Consider the following 6,893-nt stretch of genomic DNA (forward strand, 5'->3'; position numbering starts at 1 on the left):
AGTCCAGAGTATCTTCAGTTAGCTCAAAACACCTTCAAATTAATTTTCATTAAAAAATAGAGCATGGGCTTCCCTGGTGGCGCAGTGGTTGAGCGTCCGCCTGCCAATGCAGGGGACACGGGTTCGTGCCCCGGTCCGGGAGGATCCCACGTGCCGCAGAGCGGCTGGGCCCGTGAGCCATGGCTGCTGAGCCTGCGCGTCCGGAGCCTGTGCTCCGCAACGCGAGAGGCCACAACAGTGAGAGGCCCACGTACCGCAAAAAAAAAAAAAAAAAAAAAAAAAAATAGACCATATGTAATGTTTCTGTGATGATGATGTCAGGCCTTGTTCTAGCTTAGGTTTGCCACATTTAGTAAATAAAAATATAGCATATCCAGGTAAATTTGAATTTCAGATAAACAACAAGTAAACCAACTGTTGCCCAGGACATACCTGTATTAAAACAAATTATTCACTCTTTGTCTGAAATTAAAATAGTACTAGATAGCTTTTATTTTACCTGGTAATACTAACTTAGGTGCGTAAGGTACATCATGAATAGAAGATTCATGCTGTCATAGAACTTATATTTTTAGAGGGGAGAGATGGACAATACAATGAACATAATTAATAAGTAAACTATATAGTATGTTAGAAGATAAATGCTTTAGAATAAAAGAAGAGAGCAGGATCCCTTAACCTAGGTGTGAGGGCAGGTTCTCATTTTCAATAGGGTTGTTGGTGAGATAAGCCTCATTGAGAGGCAAGATTTGAACAAGGACTTGGAGCATTTTTCCAGATGCTCTTTAGGGCAAGAGTATTCCAGGCTGAGGGACAGTGTTTAAAATACTGAGGAACAGCAAGGAACCAGTTGGCTAGAGTAAAGTGAGTGGTAGGAGAGAAAATGGGGGCCCAGACCACAGGGTCTGGGAAGCCATTGTAACGACTTTGGAGCCATTGCAGGATTTTGTGCAGAGGTGTGATATGACCTGACTTATCTTTTTAAAGATCACTCTAGATGATAGAGTGATAAGGCTAAAAGCAGGGAGACTATTAAGAGGTGATCATAATCATCAAGGTGAGAGGTGAAGGGGCGCAGACTATGGCGGTGGCAGTAGAAGTGGGGGGAAATGGTGAGATTCCAGAGACAGACTGAAGGTTGAACCAACGGAATTTCCTAAAGATTGAATATGAGATGTGACAGAAAGAAGAACTTACGGGTGATAGCAAAGATTTTACCCTAAGCACATGCCATGAAAAGCCCTAACCTTCAGACTGGAGATATTTTTAAGGAGCTATGCATTGAAAGCTCTAAGGACTAATTGTGATTACCTCGAAGTGTCATTTAAATAATATATTCACATACATCTATGGACACAAATTAGGGCATGACCTACTGCTTCTTTGGGGAATCTGAAGGCAACTGGACTGTCGTATACTATAAACAGATTTTTGTGGAGATATTTTATTTTATTCCACCTGTCAGAATAAACAGCAGGTCAGACAGCTTTCCAGCTTACCAAATGTTACCAAGCCCTGACTGCTTCAGCCTCAACGTAATTATATCCTTTTTATTTATTGATAAACACCATATGCCTGTCATGTCAGAGATCAGAGAATGTCAAGGAGTCATTCATTAGACTTTGCTACAAAGCCTCCCTCATTATTCTCCACTTCGTTCATTCTTGCTAAGCCTTCACGTCTGAGGACCTCTGTCCCTAGGGGATTCACAACAGGTTATTCAACTCAAAGCATGTTTTGACAGTTGAGCCATTGGTTTTATCACTAATCTGCAACTCCCTTCTTTCAATTATTTGCCCTGATATAGAGGAGCCATGATTCAGATGATTCAAAGAAAGAGAGAGAGAAGATAATAAAAATTATTTATAATTAGTTTAGAAAAATATAAATTGCCCTTGAAACACTTCACTCTTCCTAATTCTGGTTGACACAGACTAAATTTAAAGTTGATTTGCATCCTCTGAGCCTATGTGAGCTAGAGAGGAGGGAGTTTTGTTTAGTATGACAGATGGCAGGGTGATACTGTTTTGGGATTAAAAAGAAAATATATTGTAGCATTTCCATTTAAAAAGGGCTCTGCTTTTGTTATAAACACATGGGAATACATGAGATGATAATGGTGGTGATGATCATCAGAAAAATAGCAAGAACAATAATAGCTAATAACGTATTTAACTTTTAACATGTGCCACATACTGCTCTAGGCACTCCACGTATGTTAATCCTGTTAATCCTCCTATGAGGTCTGTATTATTATTCCTCATATTTTACAAATGAGGGAACTGATGTTCAAAGAACATAGGTAACTTGCTCAAGGTCACATAGTCAACATGTGGCAGAGCTGGGATTCGAATCCAGATGGTCTGATTTCACACTTTTAACTTCTATATGATGTCAAATCATATGAAAATATCAACAATAAAATATAATACATTATTTCGCTTGATAGAAAGGGAAATGCCTAGGTGTCATAACAGAGAAGAAACTCACAGTTGGAGTCATGACAAGAAATGAAGCAGTAAAGCCCCAGGGACTACCAGACCCAAATACAGACACTAAGAACTAGGGAGGATTTTACTGTCCGCATGGGGAACAGGACACATCAACTTGAACCTATGCAGGGAGGGGAGCTTGGAATGAAGCTCTTTATTACATCTGGGAATATTTGAGTCTTGCCTTGTATGTTGGACAGAAAAACTTTGCCCAACAACCCAGAAAGCTAAAAAGAATTTTGTTGTCTTCTTAGAGCAATGATGGGCAAAGGTATTTGTAAATTTGTGAGCAAACCTAAATAAGGGAAAAAACAAAATTCCAAACCTGTGTTCCATGTGGGTATGAAGTCCACATTTTTTATTACCCACAGTGTAAAGAAACATGAAGCTTAGAAACAGACATAAAAATTAGTCCACAGTCAGTAGTATGTCCGGGACTTTGACACAAGGAAATGCAAAAGGATCTGTAGGGACAGTTCCACCTCTCAGGATTAAGTGGTGCCCTTGGGGATGGGAGGGAAACAATGTGAATTACCAGTAAAAAAATTATGGACGACACAAAGAAATGAGCTCCTGTGAGGATGAGTCGATAGAAAAAACAGGTACTATGCCAGGTATCAGATATAAGAGATAACTGGGAAAATGCTATAAGTATATTTTAAATTGTTAAAGAGACAAAAGAAAGAACAACGAATGCATTGCAAGATAGGATACTGTGAGTTAAAAGGAACCAAAGAGAACTTCAGGAAATGAAAAAATTAAAATAAAAACTCAATCAATAAGTAAACAAGAGATTTGATACAGATGAATGGCGAAGGAATGTGCCTGTGGTAGAGCTGAGGAATTCATCCAAAGAGAAGAAGATATGGGAGGAGGGGGGAATTATTATAAAGAGATAGAAAATGAGAGATTAAGAAACATAGAAGACTGAATCAGAAGGCGTAACATATGCCTAATAGGAGATCCACACTGAAGAAACAGTATTTGAAGAGAGGCAATATTTAAAGAGATAATAGATGGCTGTTTCTCAAATCAAAGAAAAACATGCAGATGAAAACCAAATTATGAACAGAATAAATAAAAATAAATCCACACCTAAATACATTGGAGTAAAACTACAGCACACCAAAGAAAAACAGAAAAATTTGAGAAGAGACGAATAGAAAATATATGTAATAGAGTGCTATATTGGGGGCTTCCCTGGTGGCGCAGTGGTTGGGAGTCCGCCTGCCGATGCAGGGGACACGGGTTCGTGCCCCGGTCCGGGAAGATCCCACATGCCGCAGAGCGGCTGGGCCCGTGAGCCATGGCCGCTGAGCCTGCGCGTCCAGAGCCTGTGCTCCGCAACAGGAGAGGCCACAACAGTGACAGGGACGCGTACCGCAAAAAAAAAAAAATAATAATAATAGAGTGCTATATTGGGACTCTTTCTGTCTCAATTTCTGCAGAGGCCACTTAAGATCAATAACAAAATAATAAGGAGCAAATACTCCCTGATTACAAAGAGAGGTGCTAAACTCCCTATGCAGGATGTGGAAAGAGAGTAATGAGTAAAAACTAAGTGACTTTCCCCCTTCATCTTGATGTAGACCATTTAGAAACACTTCCTTTGTAGCCTGGAATGTTGATTTTGGTTTTTTGCAAATCTCAATGTGTGTTTGCAATAAATATGTATCGTCTTTCACATTAATTTTTATTGGAGTATAGTTGCTTTACAATGTTCTGTTAGTTTCTACTGTACAGAAAAGTAAATCAGCTATACATATACATATATCCCCTCTTTTTTGGATTTCCTTCCTATTTATTTATTTATTCATTTAACGTCTTTATTGGAGTATAATTGCTTTACAATGTTGTTGGTTTCTGCTGTATGAAAAAGTGAATCAGCTGTATGTATACATATATCCCCATATCCCCTCCCTCTTGCGTCTCCCTCCACCTTCCCTATCCAACCCCTCTAGGTGGCCACAAAGCACAGAGCTGATCTCCCTGTGCTATGCAGCTGCTTCCCACTAGCTATCTATTTTACATTTGGTAATGTATATATATCAGTGCTACTTTCTCATTTCATCCCAGCTTACCCTTCCTCCTCCCCGTGTCCTCAAGTCCATTCTCTACGTCTGCGTCTTTATTCCAGTCCTGCCTCTAGGTTTATCAGAACCATTTTTTTCTAGATTCCATATATATGTGTTAGCATACGGTATTTGTTTTTCTCTTTCTGACTTACTTCACTCTGTATGACAGACTCTGGGTCCATCCACCTCACTACAAATAACTCAATTTCGTTTCTTTTTATGGCTGAGTAATATTCCATTGTATATATGTGCCACATCTTTATCCATTCATCTGTTGATGGACACTTAGGTTGCTTCCATGTCCTGGCTACTGTAAATAGTGCTGCAGTGAATATTGTAGTACATGTCTCTTTTTGAATTATGGTTTTCTCAGGGTATATGCCCAGTAGTGGGATTGCTGGATCACATGGTAGCTCTAGTTTTAGTTTTTCAAGGAATCTCCATATTGTTCTCCACAGTGGCTGTATCAATTTACATTCCCACCAACAGTGCAAGAGGCTTCCCCTTTCTCCACACCCTCTCCAGCATTTATTGTTTGTAGGTTTTTTGATGATGGCCATTCTGACTGGTGTGAGGTGATATCTCATTGTAGTTTTGATTTGCATTTCTCTAATGATTAGTGATGTTGAGCATCCTTTCATGTGTTTGTTGGCAGTCTGTATATCTTCTTTGGAGAAATGTCTGTTTAGGTCTTCTGCCCATTTTTGGATTGGGTTGTTTGTTTTTTTGATATTGAGCTGCATGAGCTGCTTGTAAATTTTGGAGATTAATCCTTTGTCAGTTGCTTCGTTTGCAAATATTTTCTCCTATTCTGAGGGTTGTCTTTTCATCTTGTTTATGGTTTCCTTTGCTGTGCAAAAGCTTTTAAGTTTCATTAGGTCCCATTTGTTGATTTTTGTTTTTATTTCCATTTCTCTAGGAGGTGGGTCATAAAGGATCTTGCTGTGATCTATGTCATAGAGTGTTTCTTCTGAGTTGTATAGCGTCTGGCTTTACATTTAGGTCTTTAATCCACTTTGAGTTTAAAAATATGGAACATTTCATGATTTTGTGTGTCATCCTTGTGCAGGGGCCATGCTAATCTTCTCTGTATCATTCCAATTTTAGTATATGTGCTGCCAAAGCGAGCACTTCCTTCCCATTTAGGTCACCACAGAGCACTGAGTAGAGTTCCCTGAGCTATACAGTAGGTTCTCATTAGTTATCTATTTTACACATAGTATCAATAGTGTATATATGTCAACCCCAATCTCCCAACTCACCCCCCCCTTCCCTCCCTTGCTGTCCATAGTCCATATGTTTGTTCTCTATGTCTGTGTCTCTATTTCTGCTTTGCCAATAAGATCATCTATACCATTTTTCTAGATTCCACATATATGCGTTAATATATGATATTTGTTTTTCCTTTCTGACTTACTTCACTCTGTATGACAGTGTCTAGGTCCATCCATGTCTCTACAAATAACCCAATGGAGTAATATTCCATTTTTTATGGTGGAGTAATATTCCATTTTATATATATGTACCACATCTTCTTTATCCATTCCTCTGTTGATAGACATTTAGATGGCTTCCGTGTCCTGGCTATTGTAAATAGTGCTGCAGTGAAAAGCAGGGCGTGTTACACCAGCCCATGATGTGCCCTGAGCAGTGACAACACATTCCTTCCGAGAGGCTATGCTTGGCTGCCCCAAGCAGAAACTTCCTTTGAGATTTGGGTTCTCCCTCTTTTCTAGAAGATAAATACATGCTTGTTTCTTGTAATAAAAAATTGTTTTAACTTACTTATCTTAAAGTAATATTTAAGATTTCAAAGAAGTAGCCTAGTTATGCTACAGCTTCGGGTATTTCCTGGCAGTTGTATCCCCAAGATTTGGTCATTCTGTTTAAGAATCTGAGGTTATAGTGTTGGCTTGGGGGTCAGAAGGACTAGATTTTACTCTTGTCTTTGCTCCCCGTTCATGCTAGTGTCGTAGAAGTTATTTGAACTGCCTAGACCTCCGTTTTCATGCCTGTAGGGGATTGGACTAGACCATCTCTACAATTCTTTCTGGTTCTGAGCCTCGAGGGATCTCTTCCAGGTCCTTAGCTTACTAGGTTCAACTTTGGCATTTACCTATGAGCAGACATTCTCTTGAGCTCCTCTACCATCACTCAGGCATGTCGAGGGCTCCTTTTCCTGATCCATCCTAGAGGAGGAGAGCCAATTTTCCTTTACAAGCTGATCACACAGATTGGTAGAGTCCAATTTATATACAGCCAGGCATGGTTTCTCCTTGTAAGACAGCACTGATGCAGCAAACAAAGACAGGATAGGAAGGTATGT

At 39.5% G+C, this 6,893-nt stretch overlaps 1 non-coding gene across 1 annotated transcript; it reads right to left on the minus strand.

Annotated features, from left to right (window-relative positions):
• Positions 1-5,591: 5,591 nt before the first annotated feature.
• LOC117202706 (U6 spliceosomal RNA) lies at positions 5,592-5,698 on the minus strand. Its single transcript, XR_004485195.1, has one exon. It is a non-coding gene; the product is annotated as a U6 spliceosomal RNA (small nuclear RNA).
• Between the last annotated feature and the right edge of the window lie 1,195 nt (positions 5,699-6,893).

Source organism: Orcinus orca, chromosome 10 (genome assembly GCF_937001465.1).
Source record: "Orcinus orca chromosome 10, mOrcOrc1.1, whole genome shotgun sequence".
Classification (NCBI taxonomy): Eukaryota; Metazoa; Chordata; class Mammalia; order Artiodactyla; family Delphinidae; genus Orcinus; species Orcinus orca.